Source organism: Euprymna scolopes, chromosome 15, assembly GCF_053919585.1.
Source record: "Euprymna scolopes isolate OS-2025 chromosome 15, ASM5391958v1, whole genome shotgun sequence".
NCBI lineage: Eukaryota > Metazoa > Mollusca > Cephalopoda > Sepiida > Sepiolidae > Euprymna > Euprymna scolopes.
Window position 1 is genome coordinate 25852651 of NC_136496.1, and position 22500 is coordinate 25875150.

Sequence of the window (22500 nt, forward strand, 5' to 3'; positions counted from 1 at the left end):
AAGAACTTGGGGACTTTGGGGGCTAAGTGGAGGGAGGCGCAAATGGTGGACTTAGTCATTTCTTTTTTTTTTTTTTTTGCATGGTGCAGAAGCAAATTTACATATGTTAAGGCCTAAAACTTCACCGTTTGCTAATTTTCATCAGGATTTGACATCCCCTGGGGACATTTGGGGCTAAATGGGGGGGGGCAAATGCTGAACTTAGTCATTTTTTATTCCTTGTAAACTGTGCACTCACGGGAACCCATGCATGCTTCACCTGTTTTATTTAATTTTTTAAAACATTCATTTAAAGTTTATAACAAAATAAAGTCTATTTATAATTCATTCTAAGCATTTATTAACGCCACTGTCAGTAGCAAGAATTTAATTCCGAGAGACCTTGCAAAAGTGATATCTCTTATTTTATTCCGCCCGGATAGATCAGAGGGAATGCATATTGCATTGTTTTGAGGACTGAACTTGCATTCATGGCCTGAATGTTCCCCCTTTCTCTGTTGCAGATATTGACAGTGTAAGAAGAAAACGACAACCTCTGTTATAGACGAGAAAAATAAAAAGCAGAGGTGCGTCGTTGAATTCATCTCCGCAGAAAAAAATTGAACCGATCAATATTAACCTGTTGAACGTTTAGGAAGCTGATGCAATTGATGCTAGCACATATAGGAGATGGAGTCGTAGATTTCAGAATGGCGACAGAGATGCGCGTGACAAAGCGCTCTCAGGATTTTTTTTCGTTACCTAGATATTAATGAAGGTAGGGGAAAAATGCAATGCGATGACAAGATAGAAAAATAAATTCTGGAGCAGAAGTGATCGCTCGTTTTGACGGTACCTTTTTCGACCTTCGTAGGTTCTTCAACGTTTTAAATTTGGAGTTTTACAAAATAGGAGGCCTCACTTCTGGAATGGTACTCCTTGGGCGTTCAGTTCCATGGCGGCTAGCATATTTATTTAATGGTCGTTCCCTTACTAAAGACTAACACGTAACATTATTTATTTATTTATTTACGTTGGCTTAGTAACTAAACCATTTATTTTTATTAAAAATTTTAATTTCTCACTTTTACAAACATTTGTAATTTATTTATTTACTTGGCTTAACTCTTTTCATGAATAATAAAAACACAAAAAATTATCCAGTTAGGTAGAAAAGTAACTTATCTTTTCTTTTGATAATATTTATTTGTTATAAGTATATATATATTTTTGACAACTTTTTCGAATCGATGTGTATGGTAAAACAAACCCGAAGTTTATTATAAAAACGCTTTGTTTTCGCACCATTCAACAATGTTGCTCATCCGCGCATGTAAATTAAAAATATTTGTAAAAATGAGAAATTATCAGAAAATATTTTAGTTACTTTTTTCTTTTGATATTCATTAAAAATTGGTATTTTTTTTTTTTACATTAAGCCCACTTCCACAAGTGTTAAGAACGGCTTTCGGATTACTCCCCTCTCAACCTCCCCATGTTAGGAACAACTTTCGGAATAAGCACCATTTTTTTGGAGGGGGTGAAAAATATTTGCCAAATTTTCTGATATTCGTTGTCAGCATACGCACCCGCAAATACTATTTGAAAAAAAGGGAGTTTCAGTGTCGGTTGCAGAGAAGTAGATTTATTTATCGCACCGAGGTTTTCTGAAAACTAATAAAAGTCGTCATTTTAAAGAAAATTGATAAGGCGGACCTAAATGTAAATATTTACCAAAAAGTTATCTGCGCATATGAATTAAAAATGTTTGTAAAAGTGACAAATTTTAAATAAATGGTTTAGTTACTAAGCAAACGTAAGTAAATAAATAAATAAACTGTTACGTGCGCATGCGTTAGCCTTTTCTGAAGGAGCGATTATTAAATAAATATGTTGGCCGCTATGGAACTCAGCGCCCAAAGAGTAGTACGACCTTGTTTGAGGATGAAATGGTGATACTAGTGTAGGTTGGTTCTGCAGAAAATTGTTGTAAATTATCTGGGCGAACAAAAGTTACCAAAAAAAGGAAGTTCATTATTACCGTATGGATAATACTCTTGAGGAACAATGCAGTTCTTCGTCTCGAGAAAACCATATTCCGTTCTTAAGAAAACCTCGATTGCAAATGGCTGTTGCGAAAACGCAAAGAGATTGATTGGAAGAAACGGAGAGTGCTGAAAACCTAGTGATACTATCTGCCTATGAGCACTTCACTTGGTTTTGTGGTCCTGTATATGACCTAAAACTATATCTGATGGTGAAGCCCCAACTTGCGGGCCTTGGGGAGTGTGGAGCCACACTTTAATTGCCATTGCTCTCAGGTCCATTCTGACCCGGAGTGGTAGTACCTGTTAGGGTCCCAACTATGGGTTAAATAGAATCTGGTTTATATATATATATATATATATATATATATATATATATATATATATATATATATATATATATATATATATATATATATACTTCGTTAAAAATCGTTCCTCAAAATAACTAGATTCGGCATTAAATAACCTGAAAAAGGTTGATATGCCGCAAAACAAAAACAACCAACAACTTGTTTTTGCCAGTGAACGATCTCGGGGGAAATCTCATAGTCAATAATCTACAATATAAATCTCACTCTGTCTGTTTAAATGTATGTATGTATGTATGTATGTATGTCTTCCTAAAACCTTCGACAGAGGCAACGGATTTTCACTAGATCAGTATTGTTTTGTAAGCTCGACCTTCGGGCGACAAATATCGAACAATTGACTAAAAACATAAATTCCTTCACGCTCAACTGGGTACTTTTCTGCAAGGAGGGGTCGTTTTTTTTTTTCGCCGATGTTTTCGAAAGTTATCCCCTCTTTTCGATTGACTCGCCTTAATTTAAACGTTCACCACTTCCGCTTTGGCAATGACCGCAACGGCTAAGACGTCACATTTTTTGTCACGTTCTTTTCCTCCTTCACGGTGCGTATTAGAGCCTGCCTACCTACTGCCAGTTTTTTGTTTTGTTTTGTTTAACACACACCTCCAAAAACCCGGGCAATGCCGGGCACCTAGGCTAGTAAATAATAAACATTAAAAAAAAGTTCGGAAGATTTCCAACTAATAGAATACTGCTAGCCGTTTTCAATACTATCCTCTATTGCACAACAGGCGCTCGACCGGTCTCCCATCTTTGGTCCCCTCATGTAAAACATTCAGAGTAAAATCTTGTCTTGTTACAACCACTGTGTAGATTCTTCCTTATTTTTCTGTATATTTAAAATAAAACGAAACTTTCACGACAACGTAATTTTTTTTAAGAACTAGCCTTCTGCAGAAGCCAATATCACGATATTGCTTCCAAATTGAATGCAACATTTTTTTCAATTTTTGTCGGGCTGTCCCTTCCATCAAATTCTAATTATTGAATATGAGTTAATAAGAAATCGTTTTTCAATACAGTATGTAAATCAGTTAAAGACTAATATCGCACTAACGTAAGCAACAATACATCATTCGATTTTACCGCCAGTTTTCAATGATTTTTCCATAAAAGCACGGTATTTTGATACATTAATATAAATGAGTATGTAATATCTTATTCTGTTATTGCAATAAATATTATTTATATATATACAAATAATATATAAATAAATATAAAGAGAGGCCAAGACTTTAGGGTTTTTATTGTGGTTATTGACAACAATAATATAGAGAGGTTTGAATGATATATATATATATATATATATATATATATATATATGTATATATATACATATATATAATTATTAATTTAGATGTACATACACTAGTGTTTCATACTTACGCAATCATCAGTGTATCCTAACAATTCCTGCCAGTAATAAATATACGTATATGTTTTTACTAAATTTATATATATATATATATATATATATATATGTATATATATATATATATATATATATATATATATATATATATATTAGTGATGGGACGATTCCAATACTTTTCCAGATTCCGATACAATTACCGATTCCATACGATTCCGATACAATTAACGATTCTGATTCTTTATACATGTCTAAATATTTAACTACGTAGTTGTATTTTTTTCTCTGATTACCGTAAAAGCACACATGTCAAATGTGCAAATATTTTCTTAAATGTAAAATATATACTTGGTGGGGGAGGATTTACCAATTTTAGCTTCACTGATGGTTTAAAATCAATGAATATTTATTGTATTACCATTACTAACAGCAAGAGAAGATTTAGCTTTTTAGACAATTAAAAGAATCTTTTCGCCATCGGAAAACTGGTATAAATATTTCTGATTCCGATACCCTTAAATATTCCGATTTTTCCGATTCCGATTAGTCGTCTCGACACTAATATATATATATATATATATATATATATATATATATATATATATATATATATGGTTTTTATTTTTATTTTTTAAACGATAGTAATGTTTATGACTCCGCCTCGGAGAACTGGTGTTTTTCTTAGAAAGTCGCCCAATTTGGCGTATTAGTTATTTATTTATTTATTATTTTTTTTAAATAGTAATCTACGGACACGCGTGTTTCGGAGCCCTACTCCTCTTCAGCGTAGCTTGACTGTTGGTAGTATTCGAACCTTGGACCTTATGTATCTCAGTCCAGCACTCTTATCCACTCCGCTATGTTGCCACAGACGACCTACTGCTTCGTTTTTATCGTTCATATGTTTAAGTGGCTTTTGTTTTAATTTTTTAAACGATAGTAATGTTTATGACTCAGCCTCGGAGAACCGGTGTTTTTCTCAGGAAGTCGCCCATTTTTTTATTTGGACGTATTATTTATTTATTTATTATTAAAAAAAAGATAAAATAAATATATATATATATATATATATATATATATATATATATATATATATATATATATATATATTAGTGTTGGGACGGTAAATCGGAATAGGGACTCGGAAAAATCGGAGTTTTTTGGTGTATCGAAATTGGCATTGGAATCGGAAAATTTTGTACCGATTCGCAATGAATCGGTAATTGTATCGGAATCGGGAAAAATATTGGAATCGTCCCATCACTAATGTATATATTATTTAATTATATATGCATATATTTATATAATAATTATTAAATTATGCAATCATATTGCAGCGTTAAGACTTTTAAAAAAAAACTTCAATTTAACATTATACAATCAATTCTTGATGCTGCAATATTTTAAGTTATAAATTTATTATAGTTTTTTACTAGATACCTTGTATTTTTATTTTCCAATTTTAACAACTAGTCCTTTACTTTTCTAAGTTTAACCGTAATTATATTACTTTTCATGTTCGCATTTTTCCATGTAATTAAGTTTAATATAAAGCGTAAAGGGACAAAGCAATTTTATTACATTACCAAGTCAACAAGTATTACTGGAAGAGGAATAAGGGGAAAAAACTTCTTCCGGCCATGAATTTCGAAGCAAAATGCTTCTCGTTAGGACAGGAGAAAAAAGCCGGCATTATTATAGTAAAGGTAAAAATCTAGCACCGATGTTGGAAAGATTCTGATTAAAAATGGAAAGAAATCATTCAGGGAGGGCGTGATATAATGAGAATAAACAGAGAAGTGGCAGAAAATTACAATAAGACTTTTCATAATAATAATCATAATAATAATAATAATCATAATAATGATAATAATCATAATAATAATAATAATGATAACAATAATAATAACAATAATAATAATAATAATAATAATGATAATAACAATAATAATAATAACAATAATAATAACAATAATAAAAATAATAATAACAACAATAATAACAATAATAACAATAATAATAATAACAATAATAAGAAGAATAATAATAACAATAATAATAACAATAATAATAACAATAATAACAACAATAACAATAATAATAACAATAATAATAATAACAACAATAACAACAATAATAATAATAATAATAACAATAATAATAATAATAATAATAATAATATAATAATAATAATAATAATAATAAACGCGAGCCAGACAAACTGCTGCAGAGGTAAAACATGAAGCGCTACATGGAACCAAGAACATTGAAATCGCACACCATCCCCTATTATAACATCACTGCCCCCCCAAAAAAAAGAGTGAGACCAAACAGCCGTAGAGTCAAGGAGAAAAGAAGGACAGAGAAGAGAGCACCGATCAGACCTCGGCTAGGTAAGTTCGAAGAGAACTAGGACCTCAGGGAGGTTTATTACCACTCAAATTCCAGTGAAGACCAATATCTGCTGCCAACGAGAAGTTAATGGCAAGCAATTGTTGCGATAATGCAAATTTATTTGCAAATGTTATCGAAAGAGGAGGAGAGTACTGGAAATCTGGGGAGACTTGTTGTCACTCAGCATCAAGGGAATACCACAGGCTGTTTTCAAGGACAGATATTTGATGACTTGTGGGAAAGTTCATTGTGAGCCGCCAATAATAATAATAATAATAATAATAATAATAATAATAATAATAATAATAATATGTGTCTGTTTATGGGGAAATATGTTTATTCAATTATATTTCACCTTTCCTTTAATTTATGAAGCTCGATGTAGCTACAGAGCATATACAAATAAATGACACGATATTGACCATCTCACCATTTATTTCTTTAAGTGCGTTGAAATGCTCAATTCTTTGACAGCATTTGTTTTGTAGTGCAGAATCATTCACGCAATTATGTCAATTTTTGAATGTATTCCGCCCTTAACTCACCAGAAGAAAATTAACTTACCAAATTTAACAGGAAAATAAAGGAACATGGACATGATTACAAACTCCGAAAATCGTTGTAATTATTTCTCATTTTGTTATTTAAATTTGAATTATACATATATATACATATGATCGGTAGCAAGCATCCTCGAGTGGTGTTTCAGTCTTGATAAGCGATGACCCACTAGTACAAAAAAAAAAAAAAGAAGACGACCCTGCAGGCCAATTCTGAAAACGAATCTGCAGGTCAACAAAGTTGTCGTTAATAATGCTTACCTATAAGAGATGATTACAGGAACTGTCGCTGGGTTTGACAATTTCATACTCGAAAATCATATATATAAACGGTTACATGTCTGGTTGTGTCTGTCGGGCTGTCTGTCTGTCTACCGGTCTAAGTATTTTCAAACTATCTCCTCTGAAACTAAAATTCGCAGAGCGGCGCAAGGGACCTCAAATGATTGGATTTTTACGGGCCGTTCTTTTATGGTTAAAATTGTTTTTAAGGGATCAATAATGGGTCCAAAATGAAAAAAAAAATCGTTAAACATTCTATACATTCATCTTACTTTATTTTTAATTTTTAATTGATTTATAAGCGTGTCACGTTGGTACAGTGGTAGCATCACCAGCTTTAAATGCTGTAGTTTCGGTTTCGATTCTAGCTGATGGCACCTAAGCACTTTTGTTTTTTTTTTCTTTTGAAATCATGATTCTATAATAATATACGAATTATGGACAAATAAAATTATCATATTTAAGCGTATGTTACGCCAGGGTAAAGCCGGGCAAAAAATACACTTTTTGGTGGTAATCTATAGGTTTTAATTTTACTGATTGTTTGCAATGATTTTATCCTTAACACGAGCCGTGGAAAATTAAGCTCTAAAACAAAACAAACAAAAAAAAGAAAAAAGAAAGAAAGTTAATAAAAGAATCGTTTTGGGCATCGGAAAACAGGCACACCTTTTTCGGATTTCGATATATCAAAAAGTTCCGACTTTTTCGATTCCCGATTCCAATTAATCGTCACAAGACTACTTATTAATTATCAAGGCCTGAATACCACCCGAGGATACGAGATTGACAGCTGTATGTGGAACAAAACTATAAGAGGATTGAAAACCAATGAGAGAGAAAGACTCAACGAGAGATTAGTTAAATAAAATAACGAAGTTTAATTGTAATGTTCTGGAATACTGAGTAGATTGCTGTCATTCAGACTCCAGGGAAAACCACCAATTGGTCTGATAAGGAAAAAGAATATATCAAAGTAAGTAATAATGATTTAAAAAAAAAAAAAAGATAATTATTGTCGCTAACGTTCTGATGAAAGCCCAACATCCGCATCTTGCCAATCTGAAAACATTCATGCTCATGATACTTTTTCGAGTGCACCTGTTTATAACTGTTTAAAGAGAATACAATTTGGCAGGTTCAAGCAAAAACAAGAACAAGATGAACATTAACTTCTTTTTAAAAGACGACTGTTTTTTTTTGGGGGGGGGTAATCATGTTCTAGCAGGACACCCGGCGTTGCACCGTCGTAAAATATGTTTACATATGATATTCTAATTCACGCAGAGTTCGTATTTATTATATACTCTATTTCTTATTGTATTGTATTGTATTGCATTATATTGTATTGTATTGTATTATATTGTATTGTATTATATTATATTGTGTTGTATTATATTATATTGTATTGTATTATATTGTATTGTATTGTATTATATTGTATTGTATTATATTATATTGTATTATATTGTATTGTATTGTACTATATTGTATTGTATTATATTATATTGTATTATATTGTATTGTATTATATTGTATTGTATTGTATTATATTGTATTGTATTGTATTATAGTGTATTGTATTATATTATATTGTATTATATTGTATTGTATTATATTATATTGTATTGTATTATATTGTATTGTATTATATTGTATTGTATTATATTGTATTGTATTGTATTATAGTGTATTGTATTATATTATATTGTATTATATTGTATTGTATTGTACTATATTGTATTGTATTATATTATATTGTATTATATTGTATTATATTGTATTGTATTATATTGTATTGTATTATATTATATTGTATTATATTGTATTGGGTTGTATTGTATTATATTGTATTATATTGCATTGTATTATATTGTATTGTATTATACTGTATTGTATTGTATTATATTGTATTGTATTATATTGTATTATATTGCATTATACTGTATTGTATTATATTGTATTATATTATATTGTATTATATTGTACTATATTGTATTGTATTATATTGTATTATACTGTATTGTATTATATTGTATTGTATTATACTGTATTGTATTATATTGTATTATATTGTACTGTATTATATTGTATTGTATTATATTGTATTCAACATATAGTAGCGATTTCAAAAATTAAAAAATAAATAAATATGGCTTGGGTGCCATCAGCTAGAATTGAAACCAAAACACATTGCATTATTAGTTACCATTCCAGTTAAGCACATATGCATATATAAAAACTTGAAAAATAACGTTGTTGATATATATGTTTCTTTGCGCATGCGTATAGAAGCACTTTTAGTCGACTTACGCCTGCCAAGCTTCATTTTTTTTGTTCATTTTGACTATTTAGCAGCTATTCCTGCCGACTAAAAACTAAATCGAATTTTATCCCGAAGTCTAAATCGCCTATATGTAAAGTTCCAAGTCTAGAACAAAAATCGACCGAGTAATTTGGTAGATACCGTTTCGCACACAAACAGACAAGGTAATTTGATATATATATATATATATATATATATATATATATATATATGTGTGTGTGTGTGTGTGTGTGTGTGTTACAACGATAGAAAACTAATTACTGCTTATTAAAGCATAAAATCCACTCGAGGATGAGGCTTGAGTTTGGTTTGAGACCCGTTCTTTATGCATGTAATTCTGATTTAGCTTTATTTATTTTCTCTTGTTAAAAAATGCCCGATTCTTTTGTACGACATAAGCGTGTCCGAGAATGTTCTTTATGACTTCTGCATACTAGCTTTAACTTTAATTCGCCAGATTAACTGAACATCTATTAGAATAGTCAACAAAACTAAAAACAACCAAAAAACAAAAGGTACACAAAAATAAATATAAAACAAATAAATGTTACCAAAGCAAGCCAAATTACTCTTATATCAACCCGAATTATTTTTCATGATTTAACTTGTTCTAAAGTGTTTTTTTTTATTATTTAAAATTGAAAGCACTGTAAAGCATATCAAGTTAAAACCAAAAATCAATATGGGATTTTTTTTTTAAAATCGTCTGCAGACGACTCGTCTATGGAAAACTCCCTAAAAACTTATCCAGCTAGGTAGAAAACGAACAGTTAGAAAAATCGATTTTATCTTGTTTTCAAACAACAGTAAAGAAGCAAAAAAATTTGTTTTGTTTTTTTTAATATTATGGAGGGTGTAGTCTTTTAAAAACTGTATCTCCTTCAAGAAAGGTTGCAAATTGTGTTTTCAATCGATATTTATTCAATAATGTTCCCAATTTTCTTACCTAGCAAAAATGGATGAGTTTTCCGCGGACGAATCTTCCATGAACGAGTCTTCCGTGAACGAGTCTTCCGTGGACGGGCAAACAAGAAAACAATGGCAACAGCTTTGAAGTTTTGACAAAGATTTAAAAATAAAAAAAAAATAAGCATAAAGGTGGTAAAAACACACCCAATAAATCTTACCGTGACATTTATTGGGTTGTCTTTACCACCATTTTGCTTTATTTCTTTTTTTAACTCTTTGTAAAATATTCAAAGCTGTAAAGAGATATCGCGGCCATTTTTTCTTGTTCACTCGTAGCTCTTAACACTACGCATTATTCAAACCAAATAAACATTTTACATTAAATAAAAACACTAAAAACTTCTCCAGTTAGGTAAAAAAAAAAGTAACTGATCTTGCCTTTCATAACATTTAGTTTTTATATATCATTTTTTGACAACTTTTTCGTAACTTTGTGGATTATAAAACAAACCTGAAAACTTTATTAATTTATTATTTTTTAATATAGCGGGAAGTCTGTACAATCTCTTTCTCTACTTTCTATTAGCGATGCAAAAAGAAAAAATATATGCTGTGTTCTCACAACAGCTGTTTACCTTTAAATCCTTACCGATAACGACCAGTGGCTGTTTCTGAAATTTCAGTGACAGTAGGCCTCCTAAGCTGTACAGTACACTTCAAAGAAACGCATACATTTAGTTACGCGTGTCTGCTGTATAAAAGCACCCACTGAGAAGTGAATAAATAGATTTCTCTTTTGCTGACTGATGACATTAAAAATAGTGTCGCTTCAAAACAGATACTACAGTTGATACTTGTGCAGTTTAGAGACCGCGCTAAAATAATAACGCCGTTGATTGGAAAGCGATTCTTAACATGTAGAGGCGTGCTTTGCTAACTATTCTGTACTTTCACCTAACGAAAGACAAATTAAATATTGAATTTTACTTAAAACTTCTATCTAGCGGTTGTACAGTCCTTGGGGATTTAGCAGAGAAGCAAAAAAAAAAAAAAAAAAGAAAAAAAAAAGAAAATTCAAATATATAAGAAATAAACGTTACCAAAGGCAGGATTACTTATTTTTCTAGTTACCTGGGAAAGTTGTGAGTTATAACATATTTTAAAGCTTTTATTCGGTCCGAAAAGCAAGCAGTGTCGATTTGGTAAGTTAGACTGACAATCGTCATGGCGGACTAGAACACGCCGTTTGTGGAACGTCAATAATGTCTCAAATGTCCCCACAAAAAAAAAAAAAAAAAGAAAAAAAGATTACTCAATAATTGTCATTGGGGGACTTCATGACACTTATTGGGTGGATTTCTATCAGCATTTTATTTTTTCCGCTTGTGAACTACTTTGCTAAATACTCCGGACTGTAAACTGCACAATTCAGTTCTAATTCTCTTATGGAGGTTAAAGGTTAAATCCTAAGTGAGGGGATAAGTAGCCTATAATTGGGAATTACTTAGAACTTCTGCCCGGTCATGGTTGACGGAACTACACCATGCTTCCTTCCCACCCCCTGTGGATTTAATAAAAAATGACCCTCATGCAGTTTAGATAAACCAAACCACAAGGAACATACTAAAGCATATTTGGGGGTACCTCGCCTGCAGGAATTTCATTTGATTGGCTATTGAAAATGACGTAATTATTGTAACATAATTTAAAAAAATATATATATTATTGTTAAAAGTTTTTTGGGGGAGGTTGTATTACTATACACATAGATTCGAAAAAGTTGTCACCAAACAAATATATAACAAAAAAAAATGTTATCAAAGGCAAGCTAAGTTACTTTTCTACCTAACTGGATACTTTTTTAGTGTTTTTATTTAATGTAACATGTGTATTCAGCTCGAAAAACATACAGTGTTTACCGATGTATTTCAAAATTAAAAATAGCGCAGGACTCTCTGTTGAACACGGCAAGTTTGGGAAAATGAGTTAAAATTAAAAAAATATATATACAAAATACTGTTAAAAACTCGCTCAATATATGTTACGGTAACATAGGCTGGCATATAATCGGTGGTTTTTAAAAGTATTTTGTTTAGTTTTTTTTTATTTTTAACCCATTTTCCCAAACTTACCGTGTTCAGCGAAGAATCCGGCGCCATTTTGAATTTTAAAATACATCGGTAAACACTGTGTTTTTTTTCTAGTTGAATAAACATATTACATTAAATAAAAACACTAACAAATTATCCAGTTAGGTAGAAAAGTAACTGATCTTGCCTTTGATAATATTTATTTGTTATATATTTGTTTTTGTTATTTTGCAACTTTTTCGAATCTATATGTATAGTAAAACAACTCCCATTATCGTTATTTGATTATTAATTCCTTAATAATAATTATTATAAAAAATATAATCATGTTCGATCTACATTTGTCGTAATTTGTGTGACGGAGAAGGAAATCGAATCAGATATTTCCTTGTATATTTTCATGTATCCGAAAACAATATCATTTATTAGTTTGTGTATTCAATAAAAATCATTTCATAAATTATTGTTTTCTAATATTGCTTAATTTTTATTTTATTACGTCAATTTCAATATTGTTTCATTTTAATTTTTAAATTCTATTACAATAATGAAGTTATTTTCAATAGCCAATCAAGTGACATTCTTACAAACGGTGTCCCTGTATTTTCCTCATATTTTGGTTTACCTAAACTGCACAAGAATTTCTTTTATTTGGATTCATCGGACTACTGTTCTCAACTTGATTGTGATTTTCACAAAGTTTTGGTCAATGTAACCTCCGACCTTCTGCAGGTGTCTCTTGTTGAACTCGCGAATGCTTCTGTCGAACTTTGACGGAATTCAAGATACACCTGAAGAAGGTCGGGGGTTACATCGACAGAAACGTTGTGAAAAATCACACTCCAGATGAGAATAGTAGTCCGAAGAATCCAAATAATCTGAATAACCAATGCTCATCTAAAAAATTCGGAAACGTCATGCAAAAGTGTTCCGTTTGAAATTCAGAGCAGATTCTAGAGTTTGAAGACGGTCAAAGGTTACATCGGCAAAAACGTTGCAAAAAAAAAAATTAAAATAAACTAAAATAACATTAAACAAACATTCAAGATGAGAAAAGTAACCAAAATAACGTAAATACTTCGAACTGCCAATCCTCATCTAAAAAATTAGAATTTTTTTAAAAATAAAATGTAAATAAAATTAAAATAAAATTTAAATTTTGTAAAAAAAAAAAATAAATAAATAAAAAGAGTATTCCTTACCTAAAGTAATCGGTATACCGTGTTTTAAAATTTGTTTTTTTTTCTTTTCTTTTTTTTTTTTTACCCCGGTTGTCAACGTAATACAGTAATCATATGTTATAAATTCCGTACCGATTTTCTTTCTTTCTTTTTTTTTTCGTCTTTGTTTTTCGGACTTTTTGTCTCGTTCTTGTTATTTGTCCGTTTCGTTTTCCTTTTCTTCTTTCCTTTGTATTTCGTTAAAAAATGCAGATGCTCCTCTTTCCAGATTGTTTGTCTGTCTGTCCGTAAACTTGCATATAGTTTCGCCCCGTTTGCCCTGGTTACAATGTGTCCTCTATCCAAATATCATTGTACGTCAAAATTCCAAGAATAAGTAAAAAAAAAAAAAATCGTCAGTTTATTTTAGGTAAAATAAATAAACTTTCTTAAACAAATATACAAATAAATTATATTTCTAATATCTTAATTAGTAACAATAATCTCATATAAACGTACAAGTTATTCAATAATCAAAAATGATACAGAGATGTACAAATATATATTAGTAATATTGAATAACACAAACAAATTTCTTAACCAATTGTTGCGCTTTAAAATACGTATGCTTTAAATATAAATGATATGGTTAATTTTGTATAAATAGATACGTTTAAATTATATTAGTATATGTTTTGCTTAACATAAATATTTACGTTTAAAACATTATTAATATTTGTTTGTTTTTATGATAAGACATCAAGTGATATGCGCTGTTTTGGAAAATATAAATAAAACGGTTTCTTGGTGTCTCGTAAAATTGTATATCGCTGAAGAACTATGTCTTCGAGAATATTAGACGTTCGAGAAATGAAAAAATATATATTTTTCTTGTTTTTTTCTGTTATTTTTATAAATATATTTATATTTATGGAGATGGGTAGATATGTATGGATATGAATTTAAAGCGCGTTTCTTATTTTAGTACCGAACGAGCTATTGAAATCTGTCTGAAGGCTGTTCGTGTTAGCGCGTGTTGCCCTTGCGACATTATTATTGTTGTGTTGGTACCCCACAGAAGAGCATGAGAGAGAAGGAGAGTAAGTCGATTTTTTTTTTTTTTTTTTTTTTTTTTTTTTGAATTTTAAACACAGGAGGGCAGAAGGAACAACCGGAGAAGGGCGAAGAACTGAAGAAACGCGAAGTGGAAGTCGGTGATTTTTTTTTCTTTTCTTTTCTTTCTTCTTTTTTCTTTTTTGCAAAAGGAAAGAATAAAAATGACGGATGAAGTTATGTCGTAGAGCTCGTTGGTTGTAGGGGCGGAGGCTGGAATCCGAAGTCGATGAGGAGGAGGAGAAGGCGAGAGACGGAGGGTAAACCTGCTGCGGAGGGCGGGTTAGGAGAGCAAGAGAACGTGGGTTAGGCTTAAACAGAGCAAGAAACCACGGGAGGGAGTGGTAGATAGTAAAAAAAAAAAAAAAAGATGTGGTACTTTTTTTTTTTTTAATATAACGACGAGCAATTTTATTATGCTAACAAATGTGCGTCTGGGCCTTGATAATGTGGTGATGCCTTTGTAAAAAAAAAAAAAAAAAAAAAAAAAAAAATAAACGTTTGTTTCCTTAAGCCCTTTCAGTGTTTATTGAGACTGGCCGTTATAACGAAACACAAAAATGAAGAAAACCGTTTATATTTTACCTACTTGTCCCGGAATGAAGATTTTATACTCCAAAAATCACAAAAATTGATCAAGTATTTTTGTTGTTCTTACGAAAAACAAATTTGCCGTTTCTTTTTTTTTTTTTTTTTTACCGATAAATGACAGACAACGTCATGTTTTCTAGAAAAAAAAGGAGATAATCTGTGATTATTTCGACAGTTTCCACGTGCATTAAGGTTGTCCGTCCTTCTCCGCTGATTCGCTAGACATTTTCCTCCTCGACACAAAATAAAATTTGATTTTCTTGAAAAAAATAAATAAATAAATAAATAAAACAAACAAAAGAACTACTTGATCAAATTACGTGATTTTTGGCATGTTTCGTCTTCGTCCCGTGACTAGTACTACATCATAAATACATTTCTCTATTTTCCTTACATCCAAAAGCCGCTAGTACCACTCTTAATAAGAAACCGTTTGTTTTTTTTTCTGCTGAATGATTTAAGGACACAAAATAGTGCTTAAAATCGCAGTGATTAATAGTAAATACGAGACGGATAGATGTTACCAAAACCAAAGCCAAATTACTTTTCTACTTACCCTGATTAGTGTTTTTCGAGTTTACTCGAGTCGCGATAATCGAAACTTAAACAAAATTCGGATAAAAACGCATCCAATTATGCGTAACTTTGTTTTCCATTCTAATTCGATAGACCTAACACTATCTTTATTTGAAAAAAAAAATACTTTAAAATAAGTTAAAAGGACATATTTTTCTAAGTAGGTAGAAGACTAACTTAGCTTGCATTTGGTAAGAGTTAATTCTTGTGAATTTATTTTTCCCGTCATTTTTTTTATTTTTATTTTTTTTTATTCATTTGAGACCTTTTCTAAAAAATCACAAAAATCCCAATTTAATTAATCGAATTATCCGTAATTTGCAATTAAGTCACAATGTGATCCGTTAATTATTAAACGTCTGCATATTTCTCTCCCTCTCTCTCTTATGATCTATATAAGTATTTCTTTCTCTCTCTTTCCCACTGCATGTTGGTTGGCCTAACCTTATTATTTATTACGGTGCATACCAGGTTTTTTTCCAACAGATTTTCTAATCACATTTAGCAAGAAACGTCATAAAACTAAGATAAGAATAGTTCACTATAAACAAAATACGAACATCGGTACAAATAGGAATGTTATTTAACCTGCAATTGGAAGGAAGGAAGGAGAGAGAGAGAGAGAGAGAGAGAGAGAGAGAGAGAGAGTAGAAAATTACTAATTTTTAATTTCCTCATAATTAACAGACTCTGATTTAACCCAACTTATCGCATCGGATTTTTATTAAATCACTCTCTCTCTCTCTCTCTCTCTCTCTCTCTCTCTCTCTCTCTCTCTCTTTCTCTCTCTCTCTCTCACACACACACACACACTCTCTCTCTCTTTCTCTTTTTCCCTCTCTCTAACTCTGTCTGTCTGTGTGTTTGCCTCTCTCTCTCTCTCTCTCTCTCTATATATATATATATATATATATATATATATATATATATACTAGCAAAAGTACCCGTCGTTGAGTGGGTTCAAAAACAGCCTACAGAAAATGGACTCTGATGTATGAAAGTATGATAGGTTATGAACAGGAAGGGTTGTAAAGAGATAGCTTCGAATTTGGGGGTATCAAAACCAAAGTAAAATATGATGAACGTAAAAATCAAATAGATAACCCCCATAATTTATTATACCGTACCTGTTAACACTGAAACACTTATCACAATATTCTGTGGATCTATATTAAAAAAAAAAAAAAAACTTGTTAAACTTTGTAACATATTTCCATTCTATGGTGGTCAGGTGCGAACGAACAACCAATAATTTTATTATACAATATTTCTTCAAACTGAAACATAATTATCAAAGTATACTTATGCAGATAAATATGAAAAGTCTTTATTAAAGTGTGTGCCTATTTCCATTCTATGGATGCCAGGCGCGAACACAGACCCCACAATTTTATTATACCATCCCTATTTAAGTTAAAACATGCTTATCAAAGTATTATTATGTACATCTATATCAAACACACTTGTAAACGTTTTTTATTTCCATACTTTGTGGACCAGGCGCGAACGCAGGCCCCACAATTTTAATGAACCACCGTTCTGCCAGATCAAACATACCCATTCCTGTGTCTCGATACATCTTCTATCATTATATGTAATCAGTTTTTATAGATAGTCGACCCTATAGGAGCCTATTCGTGACCCCCCCCACACACACACACTCAGCTTTATATTATAGATATATATATATATACATATATATGCATATATTTATATATATTATATTTATATAATATTTATATGTATATATTGTATTTATATATATTATATAATATTTATATATTTATATGTATTATATTGTATTTATATATTTATATGTATTATATTATATTTATATATAATATATATTATATTTAGGTAAATAATATATTATATTTAGGTAAATAATATAATTATATATTATATATTTATATATAATATATATTATATTTAGGTAAATAATATAATATATATATATATATTTATATATAATATATATGTATTTTATTTATATATAATATATATATATTTATATATATATTATATATATATATTATTTATATATTTTATATATATTTTATATATATATTTATATATATATATATTCTATTACATTTAGATATATTATATTTATATACATATAGTGTATTATATTTGTATATATATTATATTTATATATATAATATATTTATATATAATACATATATTATCTATTTATATATATATTGTATATATATTTATATATATATATATATATAGATATATATTATATATTTATACATACATATATATATATTATAAGTATATACATTATATATATAATATTTATCATACATATATATATTATATATATATTATATATATAGAGAGAGATAGAGACAGAGAGGCAGAGAGAGAGCGAGAGGCAGAGAGACAGACAGAGTGACAGACAGAGACAGAGATGGAGAGAACCATGGAACCTTTATACAAAATTGTCACCAGGTGGAACATTATTTTGTTAGTAAGTCAATTGATCTCCTGTATCTCTGAGTAATTTTATTTGCATGAAATTATCCTCATAAAGCATCATCACTAGCGTTTTGACAACAGCATATTCTTTTTATTGTTTTTACTCTCGAGTATATATCCGACACAGTTTGACACAGTTAATCAACCGAGAACCACGTCACTCTACATAAAAGCATATAAGATATCAACGATACACACTCGAGAGCCAAAACAAGGAAAAGAATATGCTGTTGTCCTAGCCTTAATCATCAGTTGCTCGCCATGAAACAATGTTCCGAAGATTTAAAAAAACAAAAGCAGTATATTAAATCCGCAGTGTTTATTAAACACCATCTCTCTTAAAACACAAGAAAAAAATTATTTATATATACTGGATCTACGTCATTAACCAATTCATGTTTAATTTCTCCACAAATGTATGTGTTTATTTACTAACTACTGTTTGAATATAGTGTTTAGTTAAATCGATTCTACTACTTATTTCGTTTTTATTAGTATTACTTTTATATATGTGCATTCTTATTCGCCTGTACCATCTCTATGCAGTAGGACCCCGCGATACGGCATTTAAAAGTAGTAACAAAATACAGTACAGTATATAATCAAATAACATTATAAATAACACCGTAAGGCGGGGCAAACACCGTATCCAGGGGCCGATAAAAACGTATTCCACATTGTAGCCTGAAAAAGAAACGTAACCTAAGCCCATCGTATCACGTGGTCTTACTGTAATTATTAATAGAGCTATGACAACAGCATATTCTTTTCATTGCTTTGACTCTCGAGTATATATCCGACACCAGCTAAGCACAATTAACAACCGAGAAGCACATCTCTCTACATAAAAATCTCTCTACATAAAAAACCTATAAGATATCAATGGTTATATACCTGAGAATCCATACCAGGAAAAGAATACGCCGTTATAGCTTTAATTACTAGTTAAAAAATTATATTCTCTAATAAATTATAGGTCTAATAACTAGTTAATAAAAATATATAAGATATATATATATATATATATATATATATATATATATATATATATATATATATATATATATAATTAAAAAAAAATACATTTACATATTTTTTTTTTATTAATTTATTTTTTGCGGACTATTATCCTCCTCTTTTCTTAGTTGGTTGGTTGTTTTTGTTTTACGGCATATCAACTCTTTTCGGGTTATTTAATACCGAATCCAAAGATTTTGAAGAACTATTTTTTTAATAGAATATATTTGTTGTTTTCAAGTCATTTTCTATTTAACCCATAGTTGGAACCCTAACAGGTATTACCACTCCGGGTCAGAGTGGACCTGGGAACAATGGTAATTAAAGGGTGGTTCCACACTCCCCAAAGCCCACAAGCTGGGGCCTCACCACTGGATATAGTTTAAGGTCATATCCAGGACCCCCATTGGGGGATTTTTACCCTCCGCAGGGGGGCAGTCGGTGTATTCTAATGCCCCACCGACAGGGCCATGTTTTCTAAGATGTTATTTCACGACGTTTCGACCAACTATTCCTCTGGCCGTCGGCAGGTGGTAACCGTGACGGTAACCGTCGTGAAACAACAACAAAAAGATGAGGATGATAGTCGGTAATAAAAAAAAAAATAATAATAAATCATACTTATCCAAATAATGAATTACAATTAAATAATACATTTTTTTGTTTGTTTTTTTTTTAACACATATATGTTTGGTTCAGATATATACATTTTTAGATAAATCATGCATTATTATTGATGTTCTGGATATTTTCTATTAATTTACTTTGGTTAATTTGATATAATTTAAACCATCAGGATACGGAGTAAATTGTTTATTTAATTACTAGCGGGGGTACCCGGCGTTGCCCGAGTGTTTGTTTCCGGGACGGGGGGGGGAGTTTTAAAAAATGTTATGGTAGGTAAGTAGGAAGGATCAAACCCGGAGTCATGAGTAAAAGTAGGAAAATAAAGTGTGAAAAAAAAAAAAAAAACATCTGCAACGTTAACAGTCCGGCAACCAAGAAAAGTCCATTCCAGTTGTTTAGGGGGGGGAACGACTACGGTAGGTCGGCGCGAACGTGAAGTATAATGTGAATTGTCCAGCTCGCTAACCACTACGCCACAGAGCACTGCAGCTTAGTTTAGTGATTTTAAATAACTTCACATGAAAGAACTACGAAGCCAAACCGGTGTTCTCTTCTCAACTGTTCTTTGTGAACGATCCCCAAACGGTGTTAAGTGGTGGAAGGGGGAAGAGGAATTTATTAGAGAGAAAATATTTTACCACTTCCATCGATCCTAACCGATTTTGGCCGTGACTTCTCAGCAGAAAAAGTATAGAAATCTAAGATTATCGAGGAATTTGAAAAATAATAAGCCTATAACACACCTCAGATATTGTTCTGGCGTTTGTGCATATTATATTTGCATGAAATATCTTGATTTTTAATCCTGTTAATGTCAAAATCAGACGGGGAAAAATGAGTTCATTTTATTTATATAGAGAAGAGATAAAAATATTTTGTTCTTTTAAACGCATATATTAGTGTTGAGAAGATTATAAGAATCGGAATCGGGAATCGGAAAAATCGGAACTTTTAGTGGTGTCAGTATGGGGTTCGAATTGGAAAACAAAGGGGGCATATTTTCCGATGCCAAAAACGATTCCTTTATTTATTTATTTTTTTAAGATTTTATTTGTTAAAACTTAATTTTCCATTACTGAAACTAACAGCAAAATGATCAATATTTATTGATTTTAAATTGCCAATAAATAAAAATATTTACGTCACTCCAAAGTGTATGTTTTACGTCTGCAAAGCATTCTATGGAGGTCAGGTGCGAACGAACAACCGATAATCTTATTATACCATATGTCTTCAAACTGAAACATAGTTATCAAAGTATACTTACACAGATAGATATGAAAAGTCTTTATTAAAGTGTGTGCCTATTTCCATTCTATGGAGGCCAGGCGCGAACGTAGACCCCACAATTTTATTATACCATCCCTATTTAAGTTAAAACATACTTATCAAAATATTCTTATGTATATCGATATCAAAAACACTTGTAAACGCTTTTTTTTTTTATTTTTAATTCCATATTTGTTGACCAGGCGCGAACGCAGACCCTACAATTTTAATGAACCACCGTTCTGCAAGATCAAACATACCCATTCCTGTGTCTCGATACATCTTCTATCATTATATGTAATCAGTTTTTTTTTTACATAGTCAACCATATAGGAGCCTATTCATGACCAGACACACACACACGCATACACACACGCGCATACACACACATTCAGCTTTATATATATATATATATATATATATATATATATATATATAAATATGTTAATTTATATACATATATCTATACATGCGAATTTATATATTATCATATTTACATACTTATATATGTGTACATTTTTTATGTATATACATATTTGTACATATAAATATATGTATATATACGTATACACACATACAAATACAGGGTGCCCCAAAAAAACAAAGACTAAATGGATGCCATCTAGAACATATGCTGTAGAACGGAGAAAAAAAGGCCAAAGACCCTTGTGGTTTTATGCGATGTTTTTCATATAATAAACTAGTTATGACCAAAGTTTTATTTCATACGGACAAAACACTAAGAAACGGGGCCTAATTAGAGTTGGGGCCCGTTTTTTTTTAGTCACCCTATACCAAAGAATATATCTTTAACAACTCAAACTTAAAATAGAGAAAGCCGCACACACACACACACACACACACACACACACATATATATATATGTGTGTGTGTGTATATGTGTATATATATATATATGCATATATATAGAGAGAGAGAGAAATATATACATATATTAAGATTGCTATAAGTTTGATATTTTCACTGTAATATAGATTGTATAATATGTATTTATATATAATGTACATTATGTATGTATATATATGTATATATACGTCTGTGTGTGTGTGTGTGTGTCTATGTATGTACATATATTTGTTTATATGTATATTCATGTATATTTATATATAAGGTTAGATATCATTATACATAGATACATGTATACGTATGTATATATAGAGATATATTTATATATATATGTGTGTGTGTATATATGTATAGATATTTAGATATACGTATATATATATATATATATATATATACATATATAATTATTTATATCAATATATATTTGTCTTGCGTAGAATAATAAAAATCTAATGTATTTCTAAT

At 30.4% G+C, this 22500-nt stretch overlaps 1 protein-coding gene across 5 annotated transcripts in view; it reads right to left on the bottom strand.

The window, feature by feature from the left end:
* LOC145293752 (uncharacterized) overlaps window positions 1-22500 on the bottom strand; it is a 273003-nt gene that overhangs the window by 149915 nt on the left and 100588 nt on the right. For 3 of the 5 annotated variants that reach the window (XM_080140238.1, XM_080140236.1, XM_080140232.1), the window contains exon 1: window positions 13531-14945. The exons of 1 other annotated variant lie outside the window; for it this stretch is intronic. The gene's annotated coding sequence lies outside the window, so the exon portion shown is untranslated. Of the gene's footprint in view, window positions 1-13530; window positions 14946-22500 lie in introns of those variants that run through there. One more of the 5 variants, XM_080140235.1, reaches the window with a different exon arrangement.